The sequence below is a fragment of the Molossus molossus genome, unplaced genomic scaffold, assembly GCF_014108415.1.
Source record: "Molossus molossus isolate mMolMol1 unplaced genomic scaffold, mMolMol1.p scaffold_m16_p_6, whole genome shotgun sequence".
NCBI lineage: Eukaryota > Metazoa > Chordata > Mammalia > Chiroptera > Molossidae > Molossus > Molossus molossus.
This window is the reverse complement of record NW_023425399.1, coordinates 76,882,612-76,905,062: the sequence shown is the minus strand read 5'-3', so window position 1 is coordinate 76,905,062 and position 22,451 is coordinate 76,882,612. Positions and strand designations below refer to the sequence as shown.

General features: G+C 40.4%; 1 protein-coding gene across 3 annotated transcripts in view; it reads left to right on the top strand.

The window, feature by feature from the left end:
• OSBPL1A (oxysterol binding protein like 1A) overlaps positions 1 to 22,451 on the top strand; it is a 250,172-nt gene that overhangs the window by 137,806 nt on the left and 89,915 nt on the right. The window lies entirely within an intron of this gene.

The window sequence follows — 22,451 nt, the reverse complement described above, 5'->3', positions numbered from 1 at the left end:
GTCTTAGATTGTAGAGTACCTGGTGTGGTCATTTTTGTTTGGGGGCTTGGGTGGATCCCAGTCCATAAGACAGATAAAAGGAAAAAAGCACCTCCTCATCCACGGCACCTTCATAAAACATGGTTTGAAATGATTGTTATGATTGGTCTGTTCTTTATTTTACAGAAGAGGAGAGAAGGGCCTGGTAGGGGGGTCAGCTACTTCTTCAAGTTTATGTAGCTAGGAGGGCGCTGTACTTAGAGCTAAATCCAGCATTCTGCCTTCAAGTTCAGTGCTGAAGACACATGGCTTGAACTGGGAAAATTAATCCATTATAGATACAGACCATCTTGTTTCAAAGCTGATATAGCTTACATAAGCTCATTTCTCAGTTTGACAAAAGGATACCTAATGTAGAAATAAGCAGATGGGCCCTGGCCAGTTTGGCTCAGCGGTTAGAGCGTCGGCCTGCGGTCCGGAGAGACCCGGGTTTGGTTCCTGCTAAGGGCACGTACTTCGGTTGCAGTTTGTCCCCGGCCCTGGTTGGTTGTGCAGGTGGCAGCCACTCGATGTGTCCCTTCACGTCGATGTTTCTCTCTCTCTCTCCCTCCCACTCTATCTGAATAAAAAATGGAAAAATGTCCTTGGGTGAGGATTAAAAAAAAAAAAAAAAAAGAAATAAGCAGATGGCCAAGAATATCGATATCTTCAGATCTTGCACAGAATACCTGTCTGTAGGTTCTCAGCAGGAAATGCTATCTTTTTGGACAGTTTTGCTTGGTAGAGGTCATATTTTTGGGTGATACGGAATTTAACCATTTCTTTAGCTCTTTTAAATTTAACCCTAAAATCAAATCTATGCTGTATTTTCTGTAAAGTGACCTTCCCTCAGTTGTAAATTCAAATTATACTCTCAATTTTTTTTTGAGGGGCATTAAAAACAAATGACATTATTGCCCTGGCTGGTTTGGCTCAGCAGTTGGAGCGTTGGCCTGCGGACTAGAGTCCCGGGTTTGGTTCCTGCTAGGGGCATGTACCAAAAAAAACCAAATGACATTACTGATTATTTTGCTCTAAAATACTCTTATTTCCTGCCCTGGTTTATTTGGCTCAACCGTTAGAGTGTTGGCTCACAGACTGAAGAGTCGAGAGTTCGGTTCCCTCCTGGTCAAGGGCACGTACCTGGGTTGCAGATTCGATCCCCAGCCCCAGATGGGGTCTAGCAGGAGGCAGCCAATTATTGTCTCTCTCTCTCCCTTCCCCCCTCCCACTGTTATCTAAAAATCAATGGAAAAATATCCTGGGGTGAGGATTAAAATAATCTTATTCCCTATATATTACTGTGAGGAATTAGAGCTAAGGGCAAAGAGGGCATTTGTTTTCCCCAAAAAACTGATATATAGTTTTTCCTTGTGGACAGTTAAAAGGCATAATTATATTTCTCACTCTGTTTTGGCCCTAAGGAATTCAAAGCCAGATTTGGTGGCACGTCCCCAGTATCTGTGTAGGCTCTATCACTTGTAGGTCCGTCCCTCGTACCTTCCGAAATTGTTCTGTTTTCATAGCCATTTTTCCGGTTTGGAAGTCTGGGTTCCAGACTGCTCTTGTGCGTCAGCTGAGTGTGGTTGGGCCCCAGAGTACATTCAGGGATGATGATTCTATTTTGGGAATTTTCTGTAAGTACTGTGGACTAAGTAAATGTTAAAATGGTAGGAATAGATTTGTACCTTCTGTGTTGGGTTTATTTTATGTCAAGAATATATGTATTTTGATATTAACTGACTTTCTAATAGACCGTTTGAAGGACCCAAGTTAACATATGTGGCATAAATTACAGTGGGAGCCTTTATTTTTCATGTTAATGCAAATCAAACTATATTAAGACCAAAATTTCGAGAAAAGATATGTAGTAAAATACACATAGCGTGAAATGTGCCATCTTGACTATTTATAGGTGCGCAGTTCAGTGGCGTTAAGTGCATTCACATTGTTGTGCAACCATCACCACCACCCATCCCCAGAACTTTTCATTTTCCTGAACTAAAACTCTGTGCCACTAAACAACAAATACCTATTCTCCTTCCCCCCATTCCCCACTCCCACCCACCCCCCGCCCTGGCCCCTGGCAGCCATGTTCTACTTTCTGTCTCTCTGAATCTGACTACTTTGGAAACCTCATATAAGTAGAGTCATACAATATATTTTTTGTGTGACTCTCTTATTTTGCATAATGCCTTCGAGGTTTATCCATGTTGTAACATGTCAGAATTTCTTTCCTTTTTAAGGCTGAATAACATATTTCATTGTATGTGTGCACCACATCTTGTTTACCTATTCATCCATCAGTGGTGCACTTGGGTCAATTTCACCTTTCGGCTGTGGTGAATATCGCTGCTGTGAACATAAGTGCACGAGTGTCTTCTTGTGTCTCTGCTTTTAGCTCTTGGAGCTGTATACTCAAGTGGAATTGCTGAATCATATGGCAATTCTACTTTTAATTTTTTGAGGACTGGCCCTCCTGTTTTACACAGTGGCTGCATCATTTCACATTTCCACCAGCAGTACACAAGTGCTCCGGGTTCTGTACATACTTGCCAACACTTGTTATTTTCTGTTTTTGTTCGTTTGTTATAGTAGCCATCTGATGGTGTGAGGTGTGGACAAAAATTCTTTATAAGTAGACATAACCGCTTTTCCTATCAAATGCTACCCCAGGGCTGCCAGACTACCTCTTTCGTTGGCCTATCACTGCCCTACAGAGCGGTGGTTTTTCTGTTACTTTTCCAACCACTCAGAAGTTGTTCTGGCTGAAGAGTGGTGGAGAGTGCGCAGCTCCGGTTCTCCTTAGTCCCTTCCTTTCCCTCCAGTGAGTAAAAACCCCACTGCACAAGGCAGGCATGAATCTTGAGGTTTCCATGGACTTTAGACTTAGTGTAAATCTATATTTCTGTATTCTGCTTTTATATTTTACTATCTTGCTGTACGTTAGATACCAAATGTTGATTTGCAGTTGTATTTTGAAAGATATTTATGTAATTGAAAATAATTTGTTCTTGTCTGCAGAGCTAGCATAGGAAAATGAAGACATGTTTGGATCACCTCAGATATAAAATCTGAGACAAGGAAATTAATATACTTGAGAAAAGTCAAGCCTACCTTCACCTGTACATGGGAACGAATAAAGTAAAACAGGTTACTCAAAACAAGAGAATGATTAACCTGAGCATTAAAACTGAGTAGGAAATTTAACATTCTATAATGAAATTATTATTTGATACTTAGCCATATTTAAGAGTAGAAAATTTTTTGCTCTGGCCGGTTTGGCTCAGCAGTTAGAGTATCAGCCTGCAGTCCAGAGAGACCCAGGTTCGGTTCCCACTAAGGGTGTGTACCTCGGTTGCAGTTTGTCCCCGGCCCTGGTTGGTCATGCGGGTGGCAGCCACTCGATGTGTCCCTTTCACATCGATGTTTCTTTCTCTTTCTCTCTTCCTCTCTCTCCCTCCCATTCTATCTGAACAAAAAATGGAAAAATGTCCTTGGGTGAGGATAAAAAAAAAAGTAGAAAAAAAATTTTTTTTAAGTGCAACATTTCTATAAACAATGAAGTGAAAGGAAAAATTTAAAAATAAGATGGATATTTGGGAAAATATAATCACTAAATTATAAAAGGAATATTAGAGGACATTTATTTTCTTTCATTTGCAAAAATCCTCTCTCCAACTTCCTACTTGCTAGATGATCATTTTATGCCCTGTGTAGACATGCAGACAATAGAAGCATGTAGGTCACGAGCTTGGAGCCTGAGTCAAACAGACGTGGGTTTTGAGTACTGCCTCTGTCAATTACTAGTTATGTGATCCTAGGTAGGTCATGTGGTCTGAATAAGCTTGAATTTCCTCCTCATTAATAACACGACCTCACAGGATTGTTGGAGGATGATGTGGGATAGTATTCCAAGTATTTACCATCACATCTGGCATATAGTAAACACACCTAGAGATTAACTCGTGCTCTTCCTACTACTGTTACTATTATACATGAATTGTCACTTAGGAGAACTGTCAGTACTTGAAAGCTAAATCTTACATTGAGGCAAAGTTTTGTTGTTTTTTGTTTTGTTTTGAATTCATGGTTCTAAGTCTGTGGTCTGCAGTATCACACCAGAAAAGCACGTGTCCTCTCGGTGACAATCCCTCTTTTTCCCAGGCCAAACATCTCCAAGGTCCTTCGACTGTTACTGCTCTGTCGAGCTTTCCAGATTCTTCCTCTTCTCACCCTTCACTGATCCCTCTCAGGTTTTTTGTCAAAATGTGTCATCCAGAAGTGGGCCTAGTGTTCCACATGAAGTGCATGTTCAGAGCATGGCACTTCTCAGCTAACTGCATCCTGCTCAGGAGAAAGAGCCTCAGTTGCTACAGTGACCCACAGAGCTCCATGGGGTGGGCCCTGCTCCCTGCCGCTGGGACCTCTCCTTCTGCCTTTGATCCGAGGAGCGCGGCCTCCTGTTCCACGGGTGCGTGAGCCCATTCCTACCTCAGAACTTGGCTGTTTCTCCGTTCGGAGCATCTTCTCCCAGATAGTTGCCCAGCGCTCTCCTCGCCTCTGTCAGCCATGGTCCAGGGACACCTGCCCACCCAGTGAGTCCTCTGGCTGTCCTGTGTCCCAGAACACCCTTGCCCAGGTTCCTTCTCCTTTTTTTGTCTCTCATGTTTTCTACCACCTAACACTTATAAATATTTCGCTCATTTACGCGTTTTGTTCCCCGCAGTAGACTGCAGGTTCTTCGCGTACAGGGGTTTTGTGTGTTGGTCACTGCTGACTCCCTGCGTGTGGCATGTCTGGGGCGCCGTGGGTGGTTGAAAGCATTGGTTGTGTGACGAAATGACTGACTCCGCTCTGCTTACAAGTTGCTTCATACTGGGCCTGGGAGGCGCACCAGGTCACTGTCATCGGTCAGTTTTGTTTGTTTTTAATGAGAAGATAAATTTTAAGTGCCTCTGAAGAAGGAAAAATACAAAGCCATGTTCACTGTTTTAGGACTTTGGGAATTTTTAAATCACTTTGCTTGCTTAATATTTTATTTTAGATATTATTTTATTTGCTCATAAGATTTGTATTTTGTAAAAATGAATATAGTTTATTAAAACAAGAGTATTTGTTCTTCAAGTATATTTTAAAAGAGCTTTCCAAGTAGTGTGCTTAAAATAAATGATGTTTTCAACCCTTCAAATGGCCAGAGCCCCAACCAAGGTCTCTCACATGCGCCGTGCAATGGTCATTTTCTGAGTGTGCTGTGATTTGTAAAACTTGGGAAGCACTCTTTTAAGATATTTAAAATATTTTCTTCAGATGCAGTTTGTGATTCCAACATGTTTTACTCCTCCTCACCCCACCCCCAGTTTGAGAACTGTGAAAACTCTTATCAAAATAGAATAAAGCATCAGAATTCCATAAAAGCTACTGTCTTTCTGGGCTTAATGTTCAGCATATACAGAAAGATATTTCCAGAGGCTGAGTGAAGGCATTAGAAAAATGGATTTGGAATCCAGGTCTAGTTGTACAGTGGAATGCAGTAACAAGGAAAGAAATGTATGTACAGTTATGTGCCACAGAAGGATGTTTCGGTCAATGATGAACCGAGTATGCGATGGTGATCCAATAACATTATAATGGAGCTGAAAAATTCCTATTGGCTACTGATGCCATGGCCCTCCTAACATTGTCGTAACGTCTAGTGCAATGCTTTACCCACCTGTTTTTGTGATTCTGGTGTAAACAAACTTACCTTCAGTCCTGTAAAAGTATAACATGTACAGTACATACAGTACCTAATACTTGATGATTATAGTAAACAACTATGTTACTGGTTTATGTATTTATTGTACTGTTATCATTATTTTAGAGTACACTCTTCCTACTTATAAAAAAAAAAATTACTGTGAAACAGTATCCATGTTACACCCGCAGCAGCAGCTGCACGTATCTCATGTCTGCTGCGTCTCCTGATTGCATCATTTTCTCTTGTGTTTGATTTAATCTCATTCTGTTTTGTACAGTGACATGCTGTAGGGGCTTATAGCCTAGGAGCAATAGACTATACCATATTGCCTCGGTGTGTAGTAGGCAGTACCATCTAGGTCTGTGTAAGTCACTTTGTGATGTTCGCACAACTACAAAATCACCTAAGGATGCATTTCTCAAAATGTATCTTCATGTTTTTTTTTATCCTCACCTGAGAATATTTTTCCATTGGTTTTTAGATAGAGTGGGAGGGAAGAAGGGAGAGAGAGAGAGAGAGAGAGAGAGAAACATTGATGTGAGAGAGACACATCGATTGGTTGCCTCCTGCACGACCCTGATAGCAGCCGGGGATCAAACCTGCAACTGAGGCATGTGTCCCTGACCAGGAATCGAATCCACAACTCTGGTTCTCAGGCCGGTGCTCTAACCACTGAGAAAAACAGCCAGGGCCATCTGCATTGTTAAGTGGCTCATGACTGTACTTGCAACAACATGAGTGAATCTGAAAAACATTTTACTTTGAAAGAAGCCAGACACAGAAGAGTATATCCTACATAATTCTGTATATTTGCCCTTTAAGGACAGACAAACCTAATGTATGGTTGTGGAGATCAGAGCAGTGGTTGCCTGGGGTAGGGAGGACTATGAGAGCGACACAGGAGGATCTGGCAAAGAGGGGAATAGAAATGTTCTATATCTTTATAGTGATGCGTGGGATATCTGTTTGTGAAATCATTGAACTGTACATCTAAAATGGATGTATTTTATTGTATATAAATACTCTCAAAGTTTATTTAAAAAATTAGAGCTGGTAGGGTGTTACTTCTGCTATATAATTCTTCTTGTTATTATCCACAGAACCATCAACTACAGAGCCCTTGAATAACATCTGAAAAAATTTTGGTTAGATAATCATTAAACTTCTCTGCTTTTAAAAATTGTTTACCACTTTTGTGGCATATCACTAAAAAAGAAATTTACTTCCAGGATTCATAAACTACATAAATCTGTGGTGAGTGATTATATAAGAGGAAGCTATTTTTAGGCTGAAGCTTTGCAACCATGATGAGACAGGAGTGTGCTTAACAGGTTCTCAGATTGGGCTCCTATGCTAGGTGGCTGAACAGGCCGGGCTTCCCCGCTGTTTCAGAGTACCTTGCAAACATCCTTCCATGCAGTGCGAATTAGTTGCTAAAATGTGATAATGCAAACGTCAGTTTCTAAATAGACATATTTAAGATATTTTGCCAGTTTTAAAATTATGAGAGAGATATGGAAGATACACAGGAGTATACAGAAAGCTATTTTCTATAAAGTATAGAGAAGACTATAAAAACCAGAACCCAGCAACTGCTGCCAGGATTTTGGTGTCTTAGTTTATTCACATTGGCAAACATACAAATGCAGTGTACATTACTGTTTAATAAATATCCTACATTGTTTTCATTTGTATCAGAGTGAGCATTTTCTTGTCATAAGTATCCTTTGAAAATGTTTGCATAAGAAATGCATTGCAGGCAGGCAGCTCTGGTGCGGGGGTATTAGGGCGTGGTGAAAGAACGGAGTAAAAAAAGAAAAGAGCTCATGTACACAGACACTAGTGTGATTGTGGGTTAGGTGGGTTGGACAAGGTGGAAGAGGGTATGGGGGAATAAATGGTGATAGGGAAAAAAATAAAATGAAATAAAAAAAGAAATGTATGACTATTTTAATTCCTAGCCTTTTTACTTTCCCGTTAGTATTGCTAAGTATTATCATTTTTTTACAGCATTATTGAGGTATAATTGACGTACAATAAACTGCGTATATTTAAACTAATTCAGTGAGTTTTGACATGTTTACACTAGTGAAATCATCACTGCAATCAAGATAAGGAATACTGCTATTATTTCTGAAAGTTTTTTCCTGCCTTTCGGAATACTCCTCTTTTTTTTCCTACCCCTATCCACAGGCAACTTTGGATCGGCTTTCTATCACTGAGATTGGTAGGCATTTTCTACAATTTTACATAAGTGGAATCACATAGTTTGTGCTGTTTGGTTGGAGAGGGGTAGAGGAGGCTTGGCTTTTTAAACTCAGCATTGTCATTTTGAGATCCATTCATGTTGTTGCATGTAGAAATAGTCCACTCATTTTCGTTGCTGAATAGTATTCCATTTTATGGCTGTACCACATTTATCTGTTTACCTGTTGAGAGACATTTGGGTTGTTTCCAGTTTTGGGCTATTATAATAATGCTATGCATAATTGTGTACAAGTCTTTGTGTGGACAGTCTTCCATTTTTTTTTAGGTAAATATCAGAAGTAAGTGGAATGGCTAGGTTAAATAGGAAGTGCATGTTTGCAGGGCTTTTTGGGGTTTTGAATTTTTAAAAAATTGAGGTAGAATTTGCATAACATAAAAGTAACTGTTTTGAGCAGTGGCTTTTAGTAATTCACATTGTTGTGCTATCATCACCTCTATCTAATGCCAAAATATTTTAATCACCCCAAAAGGGAACCCATACCCATGAAGCAGTCTCTCTCCATTCTCTTCTTCTACCCCCAGCTCCTGAAAGCGACTAATCTGTTTTGACTCTATGGATATGCTTGTTTTGCACATTTCATATAAATACAATCATATAATATGTGAGCTTTAGGTATGTGGCTTCTTTTCACTTAGCATAATGTTTTCAAGATTGGTGTGCATTATAGCATGTATCAATACTTTGTTCCCTTTTATGACAGAACAGTATATAACACATCCTATTTCGTGTTGTTTTCACCTTTTTTTGTGAGTAATGCCGCTTTGAACATTTTTATACAAGTATTTATTTGAAAATATTCCAGTTCTTTTGGGTATATATTCCTAAGGGTGAATTTTCTAGATCATATCATAATTCTGTTTAGCTTTTTGAGGAACCACCAAACTCTTTCCCACACCATCTGCACTATTTAACATTCTCACTATCAGTGCACAAGAGTTCCATTTTCTCTATATCGTCACCAACACTCACCTTCCTTTTTTAAAAAGTTTTTTTTTTCTTTATTGATTTTAGAGAGGAAGGGAGAGGGAGAGTGTGATAGAAACATCGATGAGAGAGAACATAGATTGGCCACCTCCTGCATGCCCCCCACGGGATTGGGCCCGCAACCTCAACCACTGAGCCACACTGGCCAGGCCACTTTCCTTTTTTTTTTTTTTTTTTTAAGTATAGCTATGCTAGTGGGTGCGGAATAGTATCTCACTGCTGTAATCACTTGTATTCCTGTGATGACTAAAGATGCTGAGCATCTTTTCATATACTTGTTGGCCATTTGTATAGGTTTTGAGAAATGTCTGTTCAAGTCCTTTGCCCATTTTTAAAATTGGATTGTCATTCTATTGCTGAATTATGAGTTCTTTATTTAGCTGAGATACAAGTCCTTTATTGGGTTTGTGATTTGCAAATATTTCCTTCCAGTCTCTTGTTTGCCTTTCCTTTTCTTAACATTGTATTTTGAAAATCAAAAGTTTTAATTTTGATAATGTGCAAGTTTCAACTTTTTCTTTTATATTTATTGCTTTTTGTGAACTTTTAAAGAAATCTTTGCCAAATCCATGGATATTAAGATTTTCAATTGTGTTTCCTTTTATAGAAGTGTTTTAATTTCAGCCTTACATTTGGGTCTGTGATTCATTAAGAGTCAGTGTTTGTTTTTGTTCTTTTTTTGTATATTGCTGAGAGAAACTAAAGACCTAAATAAACAAAGATAGTTTTTTTTTTAAAATCTATATCAAAGGGCTCGATGTTGTTAAGATGTCAGGTCTCACCAAATTGATCTATGTAGTCAGAATAATCCCCAGTAAAATTCCAGCATGGTTTTTTGTTTTTGGTTTTGGTTTTTTGGGGGTAGAAATTGGCAAGTTGATTCTTAACTTTATATAGAAATGTAAAGGACCTACAATAGCCCAAAAAATTTTGAAAGAGAACAAAGATATATGACTAATTTTTTTTATGTTAATTATAAAGCTCTAATAATAGAGTGTGGTGTTGATGAAAGGATAAACACACAGATCTGTGGAACAGATAGAGAGTCCAGAAACACAGAGTAAGTTGATTCTTGATAAACGTGCAAGGGGGAAAGGATTACATTTTGCTTTGTGGTTGATGTTGGATTTCGTATTTTGATCTTATATCCAGTAACCTCACAAAAATTTCTTATAAAATCAAAATAATTCTAGATTCTTTTGGCATTTTTATTCAGTTATATGTTTTGAAACATTTTTTTCTTCTCTGTTCTTATTTCTTTAGTTTTCTTGACTAAGCATGTTACTAGGGCTTCATAAGATACAGTGTTGAAAAGAACATGTGACGGCATTCTTATTCCTTATTTTAAGAGAAATGATTTTCATGTTTTTAGCATTAAGATATTCTAAGTTTTCTTGGTAGACCTTTTTCAGATTGTTTTATGTTAAAGAAGTTTACACACACACGCACACACACCACACAATTATAATTTTTAAAAAACTTAGTTTATTAATTGGTTTACTTTTATCAATGATTGTATATATTGTAATGCTCTTATAATGTTTCTACATTAATTAGAAATGTAGAAATCTATGACTCTATGTAGAATTGTATTGATAGATTTTTCACCTTACATTCCTAGAATAAATACCTACCTTAGTTGTGATATATATATATATTTTTATCCTCACCCGAGGATATATATATTTTTTTTGTACAGATAGAGTGGGAGGGAGAGAGGGGAAGAGAGAGAGAGTGAGAAACATCGACGTGAAGGGACACATCGAGTGGCTGCCACCCGCACGACCAACCAGGGCCGGGGACAAACTGCAACCGAAGTACGTGCCCTTAGCGGGAACCGAACCCGGGTCTCTCCGGACCGCAGGCCGACGCTCTAACCGCTGAGCCAAACTGGCCAGAGCTAGTTGTGATATATTTTTATGCATAATTCAGTATGCTAATATTTTGCTTACATTTTTTTAATCTATATTGCTGATTAAGATTGGCCTGTAATTTTCCTCTCATATTTTTCTGATCACTTTTTGATCAAATTTATCAGGATCTCTTAAATTTTGGTCAAAGCAACTATATCAATATATTACATTTATACATTTGTATGTATATAATTTTCCATTTTAAATTAGTTACTACTATTGAGAATTTTTTTTGGTACATTTTCTCCTTAGAGTTTCATAGAAAACTACTTCTTGTATATAGTTCAGTATTCAAAAATGGTTTAGCCAGGAAATATTCAAAGTATCTGTAATTTTTTATGTGATATAAATATCCCATACTAAATTCCTTTTTCATGTCTTCAGCAGTTTGTGTATCTTACAGCAATATTTCTGACAAAGGGATATATTTTAGTTTTTATCACACTATTTTCTGATTATTTCAGATTGTTTTTATAGTCTGAGAATAAGCATTTCCTCCAAGTGATTTGTAGTTTTTTGAGTTTTCTATTAGAAAAAAGCCTTAAAGGAATTTCTAAACATTTTATTACATTTGGTGAAGAAAGTTAAAGGTAAAGCTCTATACCAAATGCCGTGTGACTAAAAATCACTATAAAGAATATTTTTGAGATTTATTTTTACCCTCTGGAAGCTCAAACTTTAAATGTTGAGCCAAATGGTATGGCTTCATATGCTCATTAGCTTATAGCTCAGGGCATAATAATAACACATAAAGAGTTATCAACATTATATGCATACACCCATGTTTCTTGTGGTCTTCTGGAGAACTGGCTTACTGTCATCTGATTGTATATGATCTGTTTTTACCAGGGTAGCTAACAAGGAGCTCATATTAGCAGTGGAAGCTTTTGCCATTTTCTCTCTCTGTTCATGTTGCATCATTAGTATTGCGCAATCTGGAGCTCTTTTGCAGTGGTTTTTATGCTATGAGTGTAATTTGTGAGTTAACTAAAACTAGATAATATAATCTGTAAATCTTCGTAACCAATCTCCCGAAATGTCGTCTCTGACAATACCCTGAAAGCAGGGCATCTGTCAGTCTCCGAATGGCAGTGGCCGTACTTCCCTGGAGTTACTGTGCATCCTGCACTTGTCCTTTGACCTTGTGACGTGAGGACCATGTGAGGGCACCATTGTCAATCTGAATGTGTAATGTTTTGTCTAATATTTTTGACAAAAATAAATATAAAATACTTCCAAATATTCCCATACCTCATGGGCACACTCCACTCTGGGACTGTAACTGGAGGCAATAAGGAACCATTGAAATGCTTCCGGGAAGGAAGTGATGCTGGGTTGGTGGTGGTAGTAACAATCGCAGTGCTGGATCGGGATGCGAAGTGCTTGCTTCTCCTACTAGATTATAATCTCTCCCGAGAGGAACCAGTCCTTCATTCTACTTTGTAGCTCTAGCACTAATTTGAAATAGCAGTAGGTGTTCAGTAAATATTTTTTAACTAAACTGAAATTCTTCTAAATCAGTCATTTTTATCCAGGAACCGTATCAGAAAAATCTGTGGTGTTTTGAAAAAAATAAAAAGCAAAAAAACAGTATATGTATTAGTTAGTATCAGTATTGAACAGACAAATAAAAAACCCCAAACCAAATAACATCGGCTTAAATAAGTTGGGGATTATTTTTCCACCTTAAAGAAGACAGGAGGTGGGCATTCTGAACGTGGGGTGGGTAGCAGTTTTAGGTGTTAGGGGCTGTTTCAAATATCAAATTCTAGTCAGCAGAAAGGAGGACGGGGCAAAAATAGGAGTGTGCCTTCCCCCTTAAGGAGATCTGATGAATTTCTCACAATACTTCCATTCTTGCGTAGAACTTAGTCGTATTGCCACAGCTGCCAGAGAGACTGAGAAATAGACTTTTAGGTGGAGGGCAAGGTAGCCAGCTAACAAATGGGTTCTCACTGACGAAGGAGAGAATAGTGATAGTGTCAGAATAGAGAATAGTGTCAGAAATCAGTAACCTCCATCACAGTGCACAGGCCTAGTTCACTCTGGAAGTCCTCATTCAGTAGGTCTGGGCTAAAACGGCCTTCTAATGAAAAAGCAAAAGCAAACCCTATGCCTAATCCAGATGTGTTCCTCCTGATGGAGACCCTCGGCTCGAAGCCAGGTTTTGAACAGGACACATCTACTGATTCTTAGAATGAGAAACCGTCTTCCTGAAAGGCATGGATTCAGCCACTTTCTATTGCAGCTTTACAGTGATGTAATCCTTGACAGGGGCCCAAGGAGTGGTTTTAACCAACTCTTTACTGCAGTCCAGGTAACTCTGCCCCGCAACCTCCCCCAAAAAGAGACCCTCTGCTTCTAAGATTCACGATCATGTATTTTCATCAACAATGTTATTGGGCTGTGTAGTTATTGATCATTCTGGGTTGGAAAGCTTATAATAGATCTTTTGTTGTTGTGTTTGTTTGTTTTTTTAACTCCTCACCTGAGGACATGCATGCAGAGAGAGAGAGAGGGGGAGGGGGGGAGGGAGAAACATCTGTGTGAGAGGAAAACATCATTTGGTTGCCTTCCATACATTCTCCAACTGGGGATCAAATCCACAACCCAGGTATGTGCCCTGACTGGGAATCCAACCCACGACCTTTCGGTGTATGGGACAGTGCTCACCCAGCCACTGAGCCACTTCAACTGGGCTGGAGTTAAAAGATCTTGATTTCAGTTCTTATTTGTCTACTAACCTTTGGCAAGTAACAAACCTCATGATATTCAGTTTATACATATATACATTCCTCATACGGCTGCTAGGAGGATTTAATGACCTAACAGTATGTAAAAGTGCCTTTTAAACTATAAAATGCTATGCGTATACTTTATTAGTAGTAGATACAGAAATAGCCCTGTGTACACAGAACCATTTTTTTAATAATAATACTCATAAAGTTAAGTCCTTTGTTTGCCAAATAAATTCTCATATTGAAGTTAAGAATAATGAGATTTTTAAAGACATTTTTGCTCAGGGTCCTGCACTTAAATTACTACTTTTTTTGGTAAACTGAAATACTTACTAATACTGGTTAAAGAGACCTTATTTTTAAAAAGTTATCTTGCGTTGTGTCTTCGCCCCTTCCGCCTCTCCTGTCCCCCCACACCTCGATGTTCATTCATTTAACAGTTTTACTTCAGTGCATACCTTTGTGCGCGCTCCAGCGCCATCCCTGGCCGCGGGGCGTGCAGGCACGGATGAATGTTCAGTGGAGAGTTAAGGAGAATTGATAAAAATAGACTTTGGAGAATTTCAGAGTCTTCATTAAACAAGTTTGTGTAGAATATTACCACTCTTATGTAGCCCCGATTGATTTATTACTTTACATTGAAAGTTGCTGGCAGTGTTCAGTATATACCGTGACATGGCAGTTGAACATTCTCTTGTATCATTTACCTTTTGAAACTTTGAATACATTATACTATAATCTAGAATCCTATACATTGGAAATTATAGATTGAAGTGCATAGTGCTTATAGGAATATAATCCTGTAAGTGCTGTTTCTGGAATGTAAATGTACATAGTTATGGAAATTTTAATTTATTGTAGACATTCTTTGTGTGTTCTGATCAGTGTCAGGTGATTCAGCTTTGCAATCGAAAGAGAAAACTTTTATGAGGTCTCACTTGTACCAAATTATTCTAAAGGACAGAACCACTCAGCAAGGCAGCGGGTAGATGTGCATTGAATCCACTGTTGGCAGCATGCTGTGGAAGTGAACAGTACTTCTTTTTCAAAAGACATAATTATCTTTTCCAGTTGTTGTTTTTTTTAAAAAAATGTGGAACCTAAACTTATTTATTATATTGTTTTATCTAGTACTCCTCTTCAACTGATTTTATTTTTATGAGGTTATTTTAAAATCCAGCTGACAGAAATAAGCTGTTTGGGGTTTATATTGATTCTTCCAAGTATCATGGTCACCTTTTAAAACCCCCCATTTATTTACCAAATGTTTCTTAAGTGCCTGTTTATTGGGCTTTGTCCTAGGTCCAGGAGTATCCAGTTATCCTCCAAATTCTTACTTTATTTAAATTTCTGAAGATAAGCTTGGAAGTAATTAACGGATTACTAGCAGAAATTTCGGTTTAGCAAGCTCCCTGGAGGTGCTTTTACTTAGAGTATGTCAGTCAACCAACCGTCAGATATAAGCCCTCATCCTTCCTAAGGCAGAGCCTAAGGGCAGAGAGGTGCATGGGTATTTCCCAGTAGGATTTCTTTTTCGCTTGGCCTGAACCAGATAGAGGAAATTGGCAATGGCAATTAAAAAAAGGAGCAAAATAAACTCATGAGTAAAACGATCTAGAGGCATGAGAACATGGAACAGACTGAGTAATCTCAGAGGGAAGGGGCGGGGGTGGGGGCCAGGAAGAGATAAACCAAAGAACTTGTATGCATATATGCATTGCCCATGGACACAGACATGAGGGTGCTGAAGGCCTGGGGTGGGGTGGGAATCCAGTGGAGAGGAACAGTGGGGGGAATAAGCGGGGGTGGGGAGAGTCTGTAATAGTCTCAACAATAAAGATAAAAAAGGGAGACTTTTTTTAATGGTGTCAGGAGCCAGTCACAGTCAACTAATGCTTGAGTAGATGCCCTGTTTTGAGTGGATGACATTAGTGTAAGTGAGGCCTTGAAGGGCCTTGGAAATGATCTCTTTTTTAATCTCAGGGCAAACTTTTTATGTCCTGTATAATGTTTAATGTTAGGAGATGAGAGGTGTCTTACTACATCCCATGCAGGGACCTGCCTGTTGGCGACCTCTTTGTTTCCTAGTCTCCATGTCTCTTATATCACTGAGGCAAAAGGAGCACCGGAAAGAAAACCACTACACATCCGAATCTGCACACAACGCTTCCTTTCCCCCCGCAACTAAGGATGTGCTCTTTGTGCCCTTACCACAGGCTAACTGTACACTTGTGGATTAGATCTCAAGAGCATTTCAGCAGTTCTCTCCCTCACTCCTGCATCATTAATTTCCCTCTCTCTGTGGAGTCTTTCCCATCAGTGTAGAAACATGCTTGGTCATCTTCCTTCATGAAGCCTGAGGGCCCCACAGCCCCTTCCCCAGTCACGTCAACCTTCTTCTCTTTTTAACAAAACTTCTTAAAAATAGGTTATATACTCCAAGTTTCCTTCTCTTATTTTTATTTTTATTTATTTTTTTGCTCAGATGGAGTAGGAGGGAGAGAGAGAGGAAGAAAGAGAGAAACAGCGGCGTGAAAGGGACACATCGAGTGGCTGCCACCCACACAACCCAACCAGGGCCGGGGACAAACTGCAACCGTGGTACATGCCCTTAGTGGGAACTGAACCCGGGTCTCTCTGGACCGCAGGCCAATGCTCTAACCATTGAGCAAACCGGCCAGGGCCCTTCTGTTATTTTCTTGACCCACTCCAGTCGGACCTTAGCCTTTAACATCCGCTCAACACTCCACTGAAACTGCTGTTGTCAAGTCACCATTGACCACCTCCTCACCAAATCCAGAGGTCTTTTCTTGGTTCTCATATTATTTGATCTGTCATTAGTGTTTGACTTATTAATCACTTTTTCTCCTTGAAATTCCTTGAAATACTTCCTTTAGCCTTTCCAGAAACCACACATTTCTGGTTTTCTTACTACCTCTCCGTCCTCTTTTTTGTGTTTCCTTTGCTGGTTCTTTCTCATTTTCTCCTATCAGAAGGAAATCTCAGCCCTTGGATTTCTTCCTATTTTTATCTCACTGTCCCCTTAGCGATTCTATCTAGTCTATGGCTCAAGGTATAATCTATTTGCAGACGACTCCTAGAGTTACACTTCTAGCCTGGACCTCTTCCCTGAACGTCTGTTTGCCAACCTGACATCTACACTTGGATGTCTGATAGTATCTCACACTTACTGTTTATGAAACTCTTCCTGGCTGTCCCTGTGCCTCCTGCAGTCTTCACCATGTTAGGTAATGAATGATGACTGTCTTCAGTGGCTCAGGCCAAAACCATGGAGTCATCCTTGATTCTTCTTTTCTCTCACATCCCATAGTCAGTCTGTCAGCAAATCATTTGGGCCTGCCTTCAAAATAAATGCAGACTCTGACTGCTTCTCAACATCTCCATTGCTGTTACCTGTCTCTTACCTGGATTTATGTGGATTGTTGCAGGATCCTCTTAAGGGATTTTTTTTTTTTTTTTTTTTTTTTAAATAATGTGGGAGAGAGGGAGAGAGAAACATCTATGTGAGAGAGCCACATTGATTGGTTGCCTCCCACATGACCCCAACTGGGGCCAGTGATCGAACCTGCAATCAAGGCACATGTCCTTGACTGGGAATCGAACCCACAGTCCTGTGGTCTGAGGGCCAGCACTCTAAACACTGAGCCAGACCGGCCAGGGCTTAAGGGAACTTTTTCATTCTACTCCTGACCTTTCCCCTAGGTATCTTCTTCAACATATCAGCCAGAGAGATATTAAAATGTAAATCAAATAATATTACTCGTCTGCTCAAAATCCTTGGTGGCTCCCCGTCTCGCTCAGCATCAAACCAGAGTTCTTACAGCGGTCCGCAAGCTCTGTGCACACCTTCCCCCTCCTCCTCCTAGGAGACAAATACATCTGCTTGGTTACTGGGGCATATTCACTTTTAAATAAGTATCTTTTAGTGTAGGAAGGACCGAAAAGAAGGCTTCAAGAACATACGGACATTGTGTTACATTTGAAAAGGCAGTGGTGAGATGGCTTAGAAGGGCTTTCGAGTTCACAAAAACCCTGAAATTCAATGTGTGTAAAGATGTTTTGTAAATTTATAAAACAAATCAAGTGTTCACTATATGCTCATGAGGATATATCTCCATACGCTGTCATGCCTCAGTCAGGAGGTAAAATTTTAGTTTTCCTGCACCCTGGCAGTGAGTGTGGGGTTCAGCTTGGCTTTGGGTGATTGCAGCCTGGCTGTGCATCCACATGAGAGCCCCCTCCCCTCCCCCACCAGAACAGGCTCATAGTCTTCTGTGAGCAGATCTCTTACTGACTGTAAGTGACTAGACCCACTTTTTTTTTTTTATTGTTGTTGTTCTCACCCGAGGATATTTTTCCATTGACTTTTAGATAGAATGGAAGGGAAAGAGGGAGGGAGGGAGAGAGAGAAACATCAATGTGAGAGAGACACATCGATTGGTTGCCTCCCACATGACCCTGACAGAGTTCAGGATCAAAGAACCTGCAACCCAGGTACATGCCCTTGACTAGGAATCAAGCCCTTGACTGAGAATCAAACCCTTGACCCTTCGATCCTCAGGCTGACGCTTTAACCGCTGAGCCAGATTGTCCAGGGCAGACCCACCTTTTTTAACAGCCGTGTGGCACTGAAAGCACATATCATTTTTTTTAAATTTTATTTTAGAGAAAGGAAGAGAGAGGGAGAGAGAGTTAGAAACATCGATTGGCCACCTCCTGCATGCCCCCAACTGGGGATCGGGCCCACAGCCTGGGCATGCGCCCTGACCAGGAATCGAGCCGGTGACCTCTTGATGCATGCATGGGTCAATGCTCAGTCACTGAGCCACACTAGCTGGGCTGAAAGCATATATCTTTAAAGAAGTTTTCAAGTCAGAATATTGTTGGTCATATAACCACAGGAGTAAGTGTCAATGTAATTCCTTATCTGAAAGGTAAAGTTAGATTTAAAAAAATGTTCTTATTTTTTTTTAAGAGAGAGAGAACATCCATGTGAGAGAAAAACATGGATCAGCTGCCTCTTGCACACCACCTACTGGGAATGGAGCCCCAACCTGGGCATGTGCCCTGACCGGGAATCAAACCAGGACCTCTCAGTCCATGGGACGATGCTTAATCCCCACTGAGCCACACTGGCTGGGCAAAATTTGATGTTTTAAATTCAAGTTCTAGTGTTTCAGTCTTAAGCTAAAACATTCTTTGTTATTATAGCCATATATACAAAGAAGAAATGAGTAAGGCTAATGCTGTTGAACTGACCAGAGTGTGGGCAGTTGAGACCTTCACCAGACTGACCATCAAGGCCAGAATTTCGCCTATCCTGTAATTGGATACATGGACACAGTGTTCCGTGAATCCTAATCACTTACTCCCCAGTCAGTGGTATATATTTGCCAGATTTAATTATTATCTCTGCCTGATTTCACCTCTCTGAAACATAGGTAAAGAACAGGGTACTTTGTAGAATCAGAGAGTAGATAAAATGTGTGTATGCTGGCGGGCACGGCGGGCACACGACTTTTTATAGCTCTGAATTCTCTTGCTGGCACCCACTCGCTGTCGGCATGAGGAGCACTAGGGAAGGATCGGTTGTGAATTTCACCTGCCAGCATGAAGTGGAGTAAGACGAGGGATTTCCCTGTTGAAGTGGTTTGGCTAGACTACTGGGAAGGCTTGAGTTTGCACTAGTCTTAAGGATCTACAGACATGGAGCAATGTGTATGTTTATTATTAAGTGTGTGGTGTTCAGTCCTTAAATTTGTCCTAATAAAAGATTTGACTTTCATGTTCACTTGATTATATGTTCGTTTTTGTTGTGGGAAAGGCTGTAAACTCTATATGTGAATTTGAAAATAAAATGTCAACAATATTCTAGAAATGTTCTAATGTAATTCTGAACACACATGTTGGGCTCCACTAATTTTGTAAAGGAAGTTCTTTATTTTTTTAATAACTAGGGTAATTATTTTAGTTTGAGAATTTTAAAAAGCATCAGTAGTATGTATATATTGATACACAATGTAGGTGAAGCCCTGTGCCCAGAATTGTGAAGAGGGATTGCACAAAAGGTGCTGTTTCTGTTCCAGCATAGTTCTGAGCTAGCGAGTATGAATTTGGAAACAGTGAGGAAGACTTGATGAACGGCGCCCTGAATGATTCTTATCAGGAGTTCTACACCAGTTTTTAAATGCAGGGTCTCCTCCGGGTGCCTGGGAGATGGTACGCACATTGTTCCAGTGGGCTTTCTGACGGACTACGCGGGGTCAGTGGCAGGAATGTTTGTTTCTAGATGCTTCTCCAAGGCAGTAAAGACCTCTTGACTGGTGCAGGCCCTGTGCTGTGGACACGTGCTCTCTCAGACGCATCAGTGCACGTGATGGGGGAAGCTGCCATTCTGTGGGTCGTTTAGAGGAAGGTGTCTGTAGGGCAGAAGGTCCTGCTATGCTTGACATGAATGTAAGCGCCTCACATCACCTGACAGCGTGAAAGCAAGGGGAGACCTCGAGGGGCTTAGAGCCTCTGCTCCCCACGCTGCTCCCCACCCCTTCACTCCGAGGACAAGTGGGCACAGATGTTGAGGTGGCAGAGATGAGGCGATGCTTATTTTAGGTGGATAAAGGATAAATTGGATTTTGGAAAAGATTTTGTTGAGGGAACGTGATAATTTTAGGCCTCAGTCATTTATTTTGCCATTTTTCTGAAATCTGCTAGATGAATTCAGGTATTAAAATGTATGTATTTGTTAACTGGAAGGGGTAATTTAGTTGGTTCTTACACTGAAAAGTAGTTGCCCTGGCCGGTTTGGCTCAACGGTAGAGCATTGGCCCGTGGACCAGCGAGTCGCAGGTTTGATTCCGGCCAAGGGCACGGACCTCCCTTGCGGTTTCTCCTGGCCCTGGTCTCAGGGCCCTGGTCGCGTCCTGCAGGAGGCACCCAGTGGATGTGTCCCTCTCATGTTGATGTTTCTGCCCCTCCCTCTCTCTCCCTCTCACTCTGTCAGAAGATAAATAGAAAAATACCCTTTGATGAGGATTTAAAAAAAAGAAAGAAAGATAGTTGCAACAGCACATTTGCATTTTGGAATTTGAAAAGCTAAAAAGAGAAAGCTACTGGGAGCGGGTGGGCAGAGGTAGTTTGGCTCTTCCTGCGGTGGTGGTGGTGGAATCTGCAAATATAGCAGTGCTGGTAGCTCTTTTCCTTCCTTTCTTTTTTTAAATTTTAATTGTTTTTCTTTCTTTATTTTTAGAGAGAGAGGAAGGGAGAGGGAGAGGGAGAGAGAGATAGAAACACCGATGAGAGAGAACATTGATTGGCTGCCTCCCGCATGCCCCCCTCTGGAGATTTGGTCTACAACCTGGGCATGTGCCCTGACCAGGAATCAAACTGGCAACCTCTTGGTGCATGGGTTGATGCTCAGCCACTGAGCCACACTGGCTGGGCATAATTCTTTTCCTTTGAAAGAAAGGATTGTTTTGTACATTGTGCTCAATTTTGTAGTTTTTAAAAAATATATAGATACTCAAATTGTATAACCCATCAATGGAGGAAGGACAGCTGTTTTTTTTTTAAAGTTGACTCTTGCCAGAGCAAAAGTATTTATGCCTCAGAGATAAAAATTAGATTATAGGAATATTTGAAAGTCTTTTGCAATTTCTTTTTTTCTTTTTAAAATATTTTTTTGTTGATTTTTAGAGAGAGGAAAGGAGAGGGAGAGAGAAACATCAATGTGAGATCAAAACATTTGTTGGCGGCCTCCTGCATGCCTCCCCCCCCCCCCCCCCTCAGCTCTGGGGATCAAGCCTGCAACCTGGGCATGTGCCCTGCCTGGGAATCAAACTGGTGACCTTTTGTTGCACAGGATGACGCCCAACCAACTGAACCACACCAGCCAGGACCTGTCTTTCGCAATTTCTTAAAAATTATAATTATATAAGTATTAAATTTTTTTTCAAGTTTTGCATGTCTTCTCTGCTCATTATTTCTTATCATGTATTGCTGTTTTTTCTAATAATAATCTCATTGCTAAAATGATAAACACTAAGGTACCTGAGAACTGGAATGGTTCCCAAGATAATAAAGGTTTAACCTCATGTCTGTTATGAATTTAACACTTTAGTAAAGCTGTATTGTAAATTATTTCGAGGACTCTGGGAGTGTTGTGCCTAAGGTGTGGCTCTCAGAGACTCAGGGCCACAAAGAGCTCTGGAGTCAGAACAGAGGATATCACGGACCCTTGGGGGTCAGAGGGGGGGAGCTCATGAGAGGGAATATCCGGAAGTGAAAGGGTGAGATTCAGCAGAGAGAGTGAGTAATTCAGAGAATTCTTTAGTTCCCAAGACCCAGAGAATGAACTTTTAACCTGGAGGAGGTTTTGGAGGTCATCTCATTCAGTGCTTTTCAAATTATTGGCACAGCCCCCCTGACTTTGGGCCTGGAGGGGATCTCAGGGAGGAAGGTGGGGCTCCAGTGCTACCCAGCACAGTTCTGCTTTCTAGAACATCTGCTTTATAGGTGGGATTATGATTGAGAAAACAGTTCTGCTGCTAAAGTTAAAAAAAAAAGTTTGAAGGCCACTGAGTTGACGACTACTGATTAGATTATTAGATGATAGTAGAATCCTTATTTTATAGGTGAGGGGACTAAGAAACAGGAGACCTCTGAGATGACACAGTGGGGAACGGTAAATCCCGTCCTTACTGGCTTCTGTCTGGAGTGACAGGTGGACTCTGGAAATGGATGGAGGTTATGGAATAGTTGTGATCTTAGGA